At 50.0% G+C, this 14,600-nt stretch overlaps 1 long non-coding RNA gene across 2 annotated transcripts in view; it reads right to left on the minus strand.

The window, feature by feature from the left end:
* The window catches only part of LOC106147728, a 19,580-nt gene extending 6,324 nt beyond the window's left edge, over positions 1–13,256 (minus strand). Inside the window, exons 1-4 of one of the 2 annotated variants that reach the window (XR_001232646.1) lie at positions 13,068–13,256; positions 5,927–7,709; positions 2,820–3,468; positions 26–1,704 (exon numbers count right to left, since the gene is read on the minus strand). This is a non-coding gene — a long non-coding RNA (uncharacterized LOC106147728). Of the gene's footprint in view, positions 1–25; positions 3,469–5,926; positions 7,710–13,067 lie in introns of those variants that run through there. The other variant, XR_001232645.1, reaches the window with a different exon arrangement.
* Positions 13,257–14,600: the final 1,344 nt, after the last annotated feature.

The raw sequence follows: 14,600 nt of genomic DNA on the forward strand, positions 1-14,600 counted from the left end.
GTATTGCAAGAAGAAAATGAAGAGCAAAGCACTCGCACCCCTAGGGGAAGGGCCCCGGGGAGCTCACGGCGTGTGGGGACACCACTTCAGCATCGTCCAGACCCGGGTGAGGGCAGCGGGCTCCTCTCCTTACAGCACGGGGCCTGGCAGGAGACCGAGCCTCCCTGCCTGCGTCCTGCGCCTGTGGTCTGTGGTGACCCCGAGGCCTCGCCGTCTCAGCCTCGTCCCCGCCCCAGCCCTTGCACGCTCTCCACAGCAGCACACGGGTGGCGGTGCGAGGGTGTGACCCCACGTCCGCTGAGCCTGGACTGGCCCTTCCGCCAGCCGGCCCCCACGTCCCCGTCACGCCGGCGTGTTGTGCAGGGCAGCTCTCTGGCCACGGTGCACAGACGAGTCCATGGGAAGGACGGCCAGCAGGGCATGTGGGAGACTCAAGCCGGCCCTTTCTCCATCTGTGGCGGACGTGGCCGAGTCTTCCTCCCTGGCGTACTCTGAGCCGCGTGGCCCTGGCCCCTGGGCAGCACTGCGGGGAGCTGTGAGCAGTGGGCTCCCTCCTGCCCCCCTGCCCTCCAGGCACCAGCCCAGCGGCAGCCGGACGGATGATCACAGGCTGCGTCCTCGAGGTCATCCTAGGTGTGCTCGTGTGGCTCAGGACGCCACTCTGGAGTGCGCCCGTTTCTCATTAAGTAAATTAGAGAGAACTGTTACGGAGAACCCAGACCTGAGAGGAGCAGGAGGAACTGTCCTCTGTCCCCGTGAGACCGGTGGGGCAGAAGCCGGGTCCCCAGCCAGGGAAGGCACAAGCCTCCCCCACTGCAGGCCCACTGTCCTGGAGGTGGTGGAGCAAGGCAGAGTTGGGCTCCCACAGTCCCCAGGCTCCAAGGGTCCTGGCCAGGGAATGATCAACATTCCCACCAAACGCTCTCAGCAAATGCTACAGCGTGGCCTGCCTCAGCCTCCCCCGCTGGGGGAACCAGTGGGGTGTAGCTGTAGACTAGCAGGCCAGCTGGGTGTCCCCCAAGCTTGTCATCAACTGCCAGAGTAGGTTGGGCTGCACAGGTACAAGTCACCCCTACTCTTCTAAAAGCATAGGGCCAAAACCAAGCCAGTGTGCACATTTCAGACCCACGATGGCATCTAGACCCAAGTGACTCCTGACTGAAATCTGGCAACTGAAAAGCTGACAGAGTTCAGATATTTACGTAACAATCTCAGCACCAAAGAGGGACTCCAGCTGCGGCTCTCAGTGGCTCTGAATGGCTATTTTGGTTGCAACAATGAGACAGAGGCCGACAGACACTTCCAGAACCCCTGGTCCTCTGTAGATGCCCGTCTGTGCTCAGGACTCCACCAAACTTTCCAGTACTGAGAACCTCAAAAGCAGAGCCAGGATATCTGCATTTACGTGTTGCCCATAACAGAGGCGATCATTTTGCAAGAATGATGGGGAAGGAAACTAATTTCAGAAGACGGAACCGTGCAAAATCACTTCATTGATCAAGCCCCGTGTATACCTCGGAGAACAGTGCGTGGCTCAGCCCTTCAAGTTCGGCGTGACTCGTTTCACGTAGGGATGGCGGCGGCAGCCTGTCTCAGGCATCTGGCAATGTCCCCGGGTCTTCAACCGTCCCTCTGTGTCTGTGTCACTCCCCCCTTGCTGTGTTTGCAGCCCTGAGTCACTGACCCCTCCGTGGCTCCAGGTCTCTGCTCAGAGACAAACCGAAATGAGACTTCCCCATCTGTGCTTCTCCAAACTCCCTTCTTCCCCATCTGTGTATTTTTTCAGGAGCAAATCAGTACATTCATAAGCTGCTCTGATGAACTTGAGTGCATTTAGATTTGAAAAGCAAGGAACTAAAATCAGGGCTCTGTACTCTCCACCCAGTGTCTCTGGGGATTTAAAAAAATTCAGTATGACCTCAGAGGTCAAGACCATAAGCAATCAGTGAAAATTCTAGATCAGCTCGCTCTGGCTATAAAGGTATCTCGATAGCTGGAGCTGTCCAACAATGTCCCAGATGTCAATGGCCTTGGAGAAGAGGGTCACCGAGGCTGTCCCAACCCAGCGCAGTGGCCAGTGGGTTCCCTTTGTGCAGCCTGACCTGCTACAAGAGCCACAGCCCCAGCCAGGCCTGGCCTCAGCCTCTTGCTTGTTATTTCTCAAAATAGCATCTACAGATCCCTGTAGTTCTGGGGCTGGGAGACGCATGGAGTCCTTTTGTTCTACAGGAACCTTTAATTTTTGTTTCATTTGGACAACTTTTTAAAAAGTTGAAACCAACATAAGTGCGTTCTGAATCATGCAGGAATGACCTTATAGCCAAGCAGCGCCATCTGTTTGCGGATCTGGGTTTCTCTTTGTGTTTATGTCGCTCGTGCTAATTGAGTACCTCACATGACAGGACAGAATGTAGCTTAATGTGCCTCCCAGGCTAGGTCTGGTGTCCCTGGCGGGTCCGCTGGCGTGCCCCGGGGTCCGTGGGTGCTTGGTCCAGGAAGCACGGCCGTGGCGTGTGAAGGATGGGTGTCCCCTGGCCCTTGATAGTGACCCACTTATGGGAGCACAAAGACTGAGCAGTGGGCCAGCGCCTTGGAGGCAGAACCGTCTCTGCTATATGTGCCCGTGGGCTTCCATCCTCCATCGAGCCTTTGGAAGAAAACTGGCCAAGAAAAGCTACCAGCTACACATCAAATCAAAGAATTGACCAACCTATCCTGGAGGTCTCATACTAAAAGACTGTCCACTGCAGACACAGCAGGGATGGGACCCCCATGGAAGGAAAAAGGAGAAACTTGCCAAGAAGAGAGGTCAGTTGTACCTGCCAGCCTCGGTCCCAACGCGGCCTCCTCTCCTGCAAGGCCCAGGCCTCCAGAGAGCTTGTGTGGGTCCCAAATCCCAGGAGCTCATTCCTGGAGAGAGAGGCACATGGCTCTCAGATGTGACAGCATCCGATTCCTTCCCGTCCCAGGAAAGGGAAGCTGAGCAGAGCCACACAGCTCGGTGTACCTCTAACCTCACCATTCCTACTGCCCTCCAGGGCCGGGCAAGGCAGGACGTGAGGAAGAGGGCCCTGCGGCCCACCCAGGAGCTCCACTTAGCTGACTGCTGAGGCCTTCTGGACTAGTGCCAAGCACAGGGAGTCGGGTTTGGCTCTCAGCGCAAGGAGGGGCTGGGTCGGAGCCAGAGTTGGCACAGTGCGGAGGCCCCGCAGCAGTGGCAATTAGATTGTGCCAGGGCAGGGGAGCTTTCTTGGGCTCTGTGTCACCCCAAAGGAAGAGCGTGGGCCGTCCTCAGGCAGCGATCCGGCTCCCTCCACGCAGGAGCAGCAGGCCCTGAGCACCACGGGAGAGCAGCACCACGCACTTCAGCGCTGCGGGTTTTTAGGAGAGAATCCAATTCATTATCCAGTGAAGCAGTCTTTTCCAAGTAGGCTGACAAAAGGCTTTCCAGTGGTCTTCTTCAGAAATCTGGAATATAGAACTAAGTTCATGGATTTCAAAGTGGAAAAGTGATAAGCCAGAAAAGGCAAAGACACCAGAGAACCACATGGCCCATGGAGACCCAGTGTCTGCACTGGGTCTGACCCTCTGCTGAGGTACATTTCAAACTGAGATTGCCCCACTCCAGGAATTTATCTCAGGACAGAGCAGATGTTTGTAAGCAAAGTCACACGTAAGTTGTGAGTGATCTGAGTGAAATATTTTAGGGTCCCATCAGAATCATTTAAAAATATATTAAGAGAGAGCTGGGCCTGGGGGCTCGTGCCTGTAATCTCAGCACTCAGGAAGCTGAGGGAGGAGTATTGCTGTGAGTTTGAGGCCAGCCTGGGCTACATAGTTCAATACCAGCCTGAACTATATAGTGAGACCCTGTCTCAAAAAACCCAATAAATAAATAAAAATAAATTAAGGAAGCCATTCTCCCCACACATGACATTTGCAATAGATATCTCAAGCATTTTATCATTAACAACCTTACTGAGATATGATTCACATGACATATAATTCACCTATTTTGATTCAGTGATTTTGACATATTCACAGGCATACGCAACCATCACTAATTTTTCAACATTTTCATCACCTCAGAAATAAAGCTGATACCTTCAGCCATCACCCCTAGCCTTCGGACCCGGCCAGCACTATGAGGTTGGTCTTTCCCCCAGTGTAGCACAAATAAGAATGTCTCAGCCTTGGATTTGCTCTGTGGCCCTGAAGTTTGGAGCATGCAGATCCCAGTCACGTAAGTGACCAAGAGTCACTGTGCTGCCTGTCCAGTTCGGCCTCAACGCTCCATGGAGAGGGGATTCTGCAGAGTGGGCCCAGCTGCCGGGGCTGGCTGCAGCCTACCCTCGCCTTCCCACAGCCCCCCAAAGGAGGCTGAGGCAGGGGCCACAGCTGAGGGGGTCAGAGGGAATGTGGGCTTCGCATAGGGCAGAGGACCTCAAAGCGTGGCCCTCGAGCCTCTTGTGTGAGAATCCTGAGGGACGGGGCACAGTTCCACTGAAAATACAGACTCCTTGGTCCCATCCCCACCCCATTCAAATTTCCGAGGCACAGCTTGGGGATCTGCCCAGTTAAAAACTCCTGGTGAGTTTTAGACACAGGGAAGTTTGCTGAGTCCAGGGCAGAGGACTGAAATTCGGTGCATCTCAAATCCTGTGGTTCTCAGAGAATTTGATTTCCCCTAGAATTGTTTCTACATCCTGCTTTTTCTAGCTCTGAGTAGTCTATCTGCCTGTCCCTTTGTGTCCGGGAGGACCCCCTGGGCACTGGGCTCAAGCCCACACTGCTCCCGTGGTTTCCATCTCCTGGGGTGGTCAGCTGGGCTTCCTCACGTGCCGCCCCGGGGGCCGCGGCAATGGCGAGGTGGCCCGGCTCGTCCCCACGACGCTGAGTCTCACACTGGCTGCATTTTCCCCTCTTCTCATCTCTTAATTCATCAGTTGCCATCTCAGGTGACAGCGTGCAGTTTCTCATCTAAGGCCAAGCACTTACTGGATACTGATCAGAAAATGCAATTTCCAGAGCCACATTTGGCCCAGTGTCCCTGGAAAGGACAAAGAGAGTCCCTACCCCACAGTCAGGATCCGTTTCTGCCAGCCCCTCCTCAGCCATGTGCTTTCCACGGCCCCTTCCTAAGCCATGCGGGATGATCTGGAAACAAGACTCCTCAGGACCTGGTGGAGAGGGCCAGAAAGGTGGCATGCCTTTCCTTCGGCCAGCAGAGAAGCAGAATCTTCAGATGCACCAGACTTGGGGTTCCCAGGTGGGAGGGAGTAGGAGCCAGGGCCACAGAGACGCAGGAACAAGGTGCCTCTGGTTCCCCTGCAGATGATCAGGGCCACCCAACTACGGCAGTGTCTCCACCCAAGCTCTCTGAATGAGGGACCAGACCAGGGCCTCATCTCAGAGATGGACCTGACAGCCGCTGAGAGGGAAAGTAAAGAATGGGGTAGAGGGGACCCCAACCGTGCTGTCCAGTGGATGCTCACAGGCCTCCTCCAGGGACCAACTGCCCCACTGCAGGTCCCCTAGCACAGGTGGGACAGCGGCAGCCAGAGCGGAGTAAGGCCCTGCAAAAGTGAGGGCTTGTCCTGGACCTCTCACCTCTCCTCTGGAGAGGCAGACCCGCTGCTGGCTCGGGTGACCAGGACATCACTGTCCCCAGGTGCAGGTCCAGAGCTCGGTAGAGCGCTCGGCTCCGTCTCGTGGGCAGAGGCTCCTTCCCTCGCTGCTCGTGCGGGAAGTGAGTGCCTTCCTTCCCAGCTGCCCCACACTCCTGGGGCTCCTGCCCGCATGCTCACCCTGGCCTGCCAGGGCCGGCCGGTCCATGACTCCGGCTTTCGGTTCCACCCCACTCATTCGTCCAGGGAAGCCAGAGTCCCGTCTCCTTCCATCTCTCACTCCTTTCGCTCCTCCTCACCTGTTCTCAATCACATCCTCAGGGATTTAGCTCGCAAGCGCAAGGTCGTGAGTTCGATTCCCAATACCGGGAAAAAAAAGAAAAAAAAAAATTAAAATCACATCCTCTCTGGCTTTTGCCTGGTTTTCTACCAACGAGATCCATCTCCCGAGAAAGGCAGAGACCTTCATCCTGTTTATGTGCACACAAGGATATGAACGCACACGCGCCTTCTTTCCTGACTCCCCAAACCAGAGCAAAAGCTTTTCTTTTGCCTTTTAAAGAGCTAAATCCAGTTGATAAATTCCCCTCCCGCAGAGTTAACTGCAGATAACAAGACTGTGTGAAAGATGCTTAACTAAACATCACCAAGGACTTGCAGGAAGTACTGGCCCATTAGCTCACTTGGCTAATGTGGGCCTAGAGCAGGTCCTTTGCCCTCACCGGGGGAGCCAGTGTTAGGGTTTCTGTCTAGACGTCCCCTAAAGCCGCATGTGCTCATAGGCGGGACCTTCAGGAGGTGAGTGGATGGAGGGTGTGACCCGGAAGGGTTTGCCTGCCCTCCTGGCTCCTCCCTTGGCTCTCGGCTTCCTGTGTGCCACGCCAGGAGCAGCTCCCCTGTGCGTGCCCCTCTGCCATGCTCTCCTGACTGGGAGCTGGCTGACCACAGGTTGTAAACATGAGCCAAAACAGACCTCCTTCAAATTGTAGGAGTTGGATATTATGCCTCAGCAACGAAAAAAATGCCTGAGACGGGGAGAAGCAGTGGTATTTCACTGCCAGTCTCTCCCTTGCAGGGCTGAGGGCTCCTGGGGGGTTAATCCAGGCCGGGCTGGTGTATCGGGACAGACTCTTCCCCCCAGGAGAGATCTGCGGCTTAGCCAGGCTGTGAGCTCGGCCTTTGTCAGCACCGGGTTCCCGGCTCTCCTCCCCCGCTCGGTGCCGCCCAGGGAGAAAAGGCCCCTGGGGGACCGGGGGACCCTCATCATCAATGCTGGCCATTTCCTCGCTTGCCTGTGAGTTCCCAGAGGAAATGCGAACAAATCAGACCACACTTGGCTGCTGGCCAAGGAATCTTTGAACTTCTTCAATAAAAAGTCTTTAAAACTTTGGTTCTGACCCAAATCTTTTGCTCTAGCATAAAAACTGTGGGGCCTCAAGTCTCTGTGTTTAGAGAAACAGTGTGTCTGAGGCATTTGAATAAGGGTATTTATGTCGGAATCGGGTCTCTGAGTTCCGCTGTTCCATAAGCTCGCTGTACCTACACTCAGACTCCGAAGCTGCCTGAGTATCCTGCGTGCCCCCCTCTGCAGTGGCTGTCAAGTGTATTTACTTGAGAATATTCCTGACTCCATCTTCTTACTTTGCTGTCCATTAATTGAGCCTTATAAAGGCCCAGAGACTGCTGAGCTTCCTCGGAAGCCAGGACAGGAGAGAGCAATCTCTCCGTCTGTCACGCAGGAGCGCTTACAGAGGTACCACGGGTTGCTGGTCCCACAGCTACCACCGCCTAAAAAATAAATGTTTGAGAAACTCGTGAGACAATGGTACTTTTTTCTTTTCCACTGACTGGTTCATTATATGTATTTTTTCATTTCTCTTATTGCTGCTGACTTCCACAGCAATTACATGGCAGATACCGCTTCTCCAAAAGCAAATCTTCTGCCTTCAGGGGCCGAGGTCTCAGGAAGAAAGAGGAGCAGGTCTTCCAGACATGGGCATTCCGCATCCCGTGTCCTCTCTGAGTTAACATCCTCAGCACCTCCACGTTCCTGGACGTAGTTGTATCGAGCCCACTTGGAACCTTCAAGAGGAAGACTAGAGCCATCAGAGCAGTTGCCGAGAAGCCACTACACCCTGCCAGCCAGGACCCGACAGGATGCGGGCAACTGGGCAGCAGCTGAGCCCTCCCTGTATATGTCCCCGAGGCAGAAGGCCGAGCCCCCTCAGCCTGAAGTCCATCTGCTCCCACCCAACCTGCCCCCCAAGGGGAAGTGAAGAACCCGGGAACGCTCCTCTGACACTCACTGGAAACTAGCCTGGGAGCAGGGGGCTCCCAGGCTCAAGGAAAGATGAGAGAATCACAGGTCAAACCTGAGGCAGAGTGTTTCAGAAACTGGAGTGGGCGAGCATTGCTAAACTCTTTCCACAATCCCTCCCCCAGCTGGGGCGTAGCTCAGTAGCGGAGCACTCGGCCGACACACGCACAGGGCTCTGGTTTGGTTCTTGGCCTCCACACAAAACATTTTGTTTTGGGGAGCTGGGGATGTTGGTAAGTGCTAAAGCACTTGCCTACCATACACAAGGCCCTAGTTTTGATCCCTACCCCTGCAAACCAAACAAAAAGAAAAACAAAACGTTACCTGTGTAATCACTCCCTTACTGAACCCAAACCCTTCATTTTCACCTGAAGGGCTTTTGATGACAGTAGATGGGAACCAACTCTGTTTTGGACTTAATTTTCTTTTATGGCCCACTTGCAGGTGTGTCAGAGGCATTGAGAGTTTAAAATAACATTTTTGTTATTCTTAAAGGGCCGGAAAAGGTTTATCTGAACATAAATGTGTTGGCTCTAGTCTTTTAAACACCAACAAATAATTTATAAGGATGGACATCACTGGCCACACAAAAAGAGAGATTTGAAAGATGCCTGCCCCATTCCTAATATAGGAATCCTTTTTTGTAGACCGGCAACACCACCCATAACATCACCTCCCCATCACCACCAAAACGAGGTTCACTTCAGCCACCCATAAAACATTTTCATACTCTATCATAATATTTGTGGATTAAATTATGATAGTTGACCTAGTTTTATTCTGTTTTCATTTTTTTCCTGCTATTACATTCATATATTTACAATGGAAACTTCTGAAGTTGGCCAGAACCACACTGGAGCAGAAAAATTAGGAAAGCCAATGAAATGACGTGTTTGTAGACATTTATGATGTTGTGACTTTCCAAAGCTCTGTGATGCCAACTCCTCATATCAAGATAATGCTGCTGGTGTGAGTATCAATGATAAACCATAAATGAACACGTGCATGCCTATTTTAGGTAGTGGCTACTTTGATGGCTTTGGAGGACTCTCTCCCTGTGGGTCACTCTGCTTGACACTGGCTGTCCTCTGGGGATGTTCTGGGTGGCTGACCTTGGAGGAAGGCAGCCCGTCTGTGGGGTTAGGGTACCGTCCCTGGCACTGCTCAGGGGAGGACTGGTCTCCGTGGTTCTCAGACGGTAGCTTTGATGCAGGTGGGATTCACCAAGCCTGAGATTTGCTTCTGCTTCTCTCCTTCTCCTTCTCCTTCCTCTGTTTTCATTCTAGCTCTCTCTATAGCCCGACTGCTTTAGAGCTCAAAGTCAACTCCCTGCCTTATCGTTTCTCCGTCTGCCTACCCATGCCCTGCCCCTAGCCATGAAGCCCAAACTCCTCCTCCATCCTGTACTATACCTCTAGGGAACAGGACTCTGGTGCTCTGTAAGTCAGCAGGGCTTGCTTGGAAGCCCACTTCCGAAGAACACCTTCTGCTATTTTCAATCTGTGGCTTCTCCGGACCTGTCTTATTTCATGTTCAGCTTCCCAAATGCTGGTCGGTGTGAGAAAAGGGAATTTCTCAGCAGAAGAGCACTGCATGCTTAGTGAAGTTTTAGGAGGTCCCAGAAAAAGACTGAACTCTTAACACTAAGACTCCTTTTGAGTAAAACATCATAGGGCTACACCTTTCTCTCCAGAGTTTAGATATTCCTGAAAAGAATACACAGTCATTCGTTTCCATGCCATCACACCTTGCCAGGACAACCGGGTGTCCAGTGCCTAGCTGTTTCCCTGGAAAACAATGGAATGCAACACAGCTGTGGCAAGTTTTAATAGGAGACGGAAGATGAAGTGTGTGAAAAAGCAGAAAACTCAGGAAGGACGGCTGCCTCCCGCTAAGTAGATACTCTCATGGGGTCAGGGGGGCAGCATTGTGCACCCAAGGGTTATGATAAATGGGACAGGAGGGGAGAGCTGAATCAGTCAAGGTTCCATCAGGAAAATATGAATCACTGCCGAAATTCCCAACAGGGAATTTAGTACCGGTAATTAGTTACCAAGTTGAGGAAGGAGCTGAGAAGCCTAAGAGGACAGAGATTAGCAACAGAAGCTGCTGTCGAGCCCAGGTCTGCAGGACAAGGCCATTTGCTGTCAGAAGCTTGGGCTGCCCTGATTAAATCAAGACTTGATGTAATTGTAGGTATGTCCTTAATCCATTTCTCTGTAACTCCTAGTCAGGTCTGCCAGTTAGGGTTAAATATTTCTCTATAGAATGTTTGAACCCAGTCTGGATCCCATTAGACGTCAAAGTTGAATCTTTTTCCCGTCTTTGAATAAAAGTGAAGGAGAGGAGCAAATGTCAACAACCCACTACTCCAGCCCTGAGGGTGCTCTCTACAAGACCAATAGAGGTAGAGACAGGTAGAGACATACATCTTCAAGGCCAGTCCCAAAATACACTTGATTTCCTGGCATCCCATCTTATTCATTGCATGTCCTGAAATTTCCATCTCATAATGAAGTATCATTATTAAAAGTTCATTAAAGTAATCTTGGATGTTTGGTAGAATTCCACTTTGCCCATCTTCTCCCATGGCTTCAGCATATGCAGTATGTGAGCCCTCTGTGCATGGACAGATTTCTTATTTTATTTATTTTATTTCTTATTTTAACACATTTGAAAGATGATCGTCTATAATTCGTATCTCTTTTCCCAAAATAACAGAACTAGTACATCGCTTACACCAAGTGATGGGTCCAGCTAACTCCAAGGCGTGAACAGCTGCGAGACAAGTGTTTGTCCATCTTCCCAGTCTCTGGTTCACGGACAATCACACAGGTTTTCCAAACACAGTATGCCCAGACCATTGACTGGAAGGGTCAGTGAGAAATTGTTGGACTTGGTGTGAATGAAATGCCAGGACAAACAAAGGCAGAACACATAACGCAAGTTTTCTGCAAGTTCTTGATATTATGGTCTTGTCACTTATTATATGATGCTAATCTATCACTATTGCTTTATTATTTGCTATTAATATGTTTACACTCCATGGCAAACCCTTTCAGCAGCAATGAGCTAATAAAAAATGAAAGTGCTCAATAAAAACTAAGTATCTTGTCTTGTCCCATTTCACAAGACAGTTAATAATGGGTATGTGACTTGGACAAATGTTTGTATTTACCACCTACCTCGGTGTGACCGCATGACAGTGAGAAGCAGCAGTGTCTGCTTCCGAAGTTAGCCATTGTTTAAAGGTCTGTACCTTGAAAGGTCTACACAGCATTGTAAAAAGACATTAAAGAAGACATACGTAAGTACAAAAAGCATCTTGCATTAACAGATTAGAAGATTTAAGACTACTGAAATAGCAATACTCTCTAAACAGACCTAGATCTTCAATGGCATCCTTATCAAAATTCCAACTATCCTTTTTTTCAGAAATGGACAAAAGCCTAAAGAAAAATTCATATGAAATTGTAAGGGCATAGAATAGCCAAAGCAATCTTGAAAAAGGACCAATCTGGAGGACCTATAATGTCCCAGTGTCAGAGTTCTTCCAAAGCCGCAGTGATCAAGATTATGTGGCACCAAGGAGAGGCACAGGAGCGATGGAACAGAACTGAGCAGCCAGACGACAAATACACATATTTACGGTCAATCGGTTTTTGGCAAAGGTGCCGACGCCATTCAGTGAGGAAGAGATAGTCTTTTCACCAAAGGGTGCTGGCACTAGATAGCCACAAGGCAAAGAGCTCACCTCCACCCCCGCTTTCTACGATAAACAGAAGTCAACACAAATGGGACAAATCCCTGAAGGTAAGCAATAGAACAATAAAACTCTTACAAAGCAGTTTAGGGAAAAGTGTGCATGACCTTGAATTTGGCAATGATTTCTTAGATATGATACCAACCACATCATCAAACAAAAAATAAGCTGGGCTTGAGCAAAGGACAGCAACAAAGCAAAAAGACAACCCACAGACAGGGGAAATACTTGCAAATCACCAGTCTACAGAGTCTAGCATCCAGAATATATAAAGAATCTTATAAATAAACTATTTAAAAGAAAACCAAATAACCTAATTTAAATTAGACCTAGGCTTTTAGAGATATTTCTTCAAAGATGTGATGTTGAGCATGTGAAAATGGAAATAAAGAAACACAAATCATAACCACCATGAGCTTTTACTCCACCTCCACTAGAATGACGACACTGAAAATAAGACAATAACAAGTTCTGAAGAAGAGGGAGAGATTTGAGGCCTCACACAGTGGGGTTGAAAATGGTGATGAATTTGCTTTGGAAAACAACGTGGCAGCTCCTCAAAAAGTTAAACAGAAGCTACCGTGTGATCCAGGAAATCCACTCCTCAGTCTATAACCAGGAGAAATAAAAATGTGTAGAGCATTCATGGAAAAACTTGTGCATAAATGTTTATAGTAGCATTACTCATAATAGCCCCAAAGTGGAGGCTACTCATAATAACCCAAATGTCTACCAACAGACTGGACAAATAAAATGTGGGCCATCCACGCACTGGAGAACCACCGCATGATACAACATAGACGGGCTCTGAGTACTTGTGCGGAGTGAGTCCAGATTAAAGGGTTCACACACAAGGTGATTCTCTTTCTCTGAAATGGTCAGGATAGGCAAATCGTTGGAGATAGAAAGAGGAGTATCTGTCAGTCGGCAGGAGCTCGGGAGAGAGAAAACTGAAGTAAGTACCAAGAGAACAGGGTTTAGGTGGGGGTTGATGGAAACTACATAGTGTTGCTGACTGTGCGAAAGTATAGTCCTCAGAAAATGCCAACCAGTGTCTCGGTTTCCACCGTAAATACATGGTCATTCAGAAAGACGTGGCATACAGCAGCGCAAGCTCTGTACCCGGATATGAAGAACCCAGCAAGCTCCACAGCTTCCTGAGATGGTTCCCTCCGAGCCCCTGGTGTGGTATCTGACACAAGGACTTGGCCATCCTGGAAGGTGTCACCAGATGATTCCCCAAACTGGGACTCCCCAAAGGGCAAGTGTCACTGCCCAGCACCAGAACCAGGAAAGTGCTCAAAGGATGAAAGGAAGGAAATAGGAGAGGCGGGGACAGAGGAACGCCACCTCCACTCACCGGCTCTGTGCGCTGCGGTCCCCTGAGCTCTGCCCCTGCAGTTCCCATGTGTACCCTCGAGTGTGGGTCCCCGGAGACCATGGGAAGCCTTGTGTGATTACTGGTGCGGCCCCCTCTCCTCTGCGGGCTTCTGGGCCTGGCAGCTGTGTCACCCCAGACCCCACGGTGGAGCTGCATTTTGAAGTCATGCCAGCCTCAAACCGCCAGGCTTCCTGCTGCTCTGGGCTTCGCTCCAGGACTCTGGCCAGGAGCGGGTGTCTGGTTTTCCACGCTCTGCCCTGTTGGGGGCCAATCACGGCACTTTGACTGAGAAGGGTTATATTCACAGGGCTGCACGCTGATGTGGCTGAAATGACTTATTTATTTAAAAAAAAAGTTTCACATATATAAAGAAAGTGGTTAGAAACGTTAAACGTGTTCACTTTGTTAAATGCACGGTGCACTTGTATGTGTACCTGTGAGTGTGTGCTGTATCTCTTATCACTGCTGCCGATTGTTTTTCTAACACTTCAAAATATACCAGTGGTCAGTCATCAGTGACCAACTTGTTGAAAATAGCTTCCCTTTGGCTTCACAATTACCTGCTTTCAATAAAATAAAATAAATCATAGCATTATTTAATTTCCTGACCCGATTATCAAATTAATCTAAAACAATATAGCAGTTACGATCACCCCTCAGTTTTCTTTTTTCTAGCTGGACTTTGGCAGCAAGAATGGCTTCAGCTCCACACACGACCAAAAAAAGAGAGCAAGATGTGTCTCTCGGGTAGAAAAAGAAGAATCCTTCCCCATGACAGGCTCAGCTTGTCAGTCTGCTCGCAGACGTTATGACACCCTCTTCCTGGCAGAGCTCCCAAAGGGCCAGCTGCTCTTCAGCAACACCAGGGGTGTGGAAGACAAAAAGGAAAAATGAAATAAGCAAAAGGGCGAAGGATTTTCAAAGATCACGAGATCCTTGTGCAAGTCCTGATTCCACTGTTCCCTATCTGTGTGATCTGAGGCCAAGTTGCTTAAGCTCGCTCAGCTTGTTTCCTCATCAATATAACAGGAAAATATATCTGTCTTATAAAAATGTGGGCAGATTACAATTAAACACATGACACAGCCGAGAACGGCTTCTGACCTGCTGCGCTTCATAAATGTTTCCTGGTTGCTGTGATGACAAATGACCTTTCCTCGGAAGCCTTGTGGATTTCATTTAGAGCTCTGGAATGATTGTACATCTTATGAAGATGTGTGAAATGAAGATGAGCAGGTTTGACTTTGCGGGACCACTTGGTGTGACCAGCAGTGGGATCCTGCAGTGCTGCGGCAGGAAGGAACCTGAAGTCTTAAATCCAGGCGGGACAAGGAGATGAGCGAGATGGCAGCACCTGCCAGGCACACAGGGGGAAGAGACGGCCTGTGACACTCCTGGTCTTCCAGGAATAAAGGTCACGCATGCAGTGAGTTTTATAGCCAATTTTACAAGAGACACTCAGGCAAGTAACAGTAATGCCTTTTTTTTTTTTTTTTTTTTTTTTTTTTTTTT

Source organism: Chinchilla lanigera, unplaced genomic scaffold, assembly GCF_000276665.1.
Source record: "Chinchilla lanigera isolate Chin_1 unplaced genomic scaffold, ChiLan1.0 scaffold00008, whole genome shotgun sequence".
In the NCBI taxonomy this organism is placed as follows: Eukaryota; Metazoa; Chordata; class Mammalia; order Rodentia; family Chinchillidae; genus Chinchilla; species Chinchilla lanigera.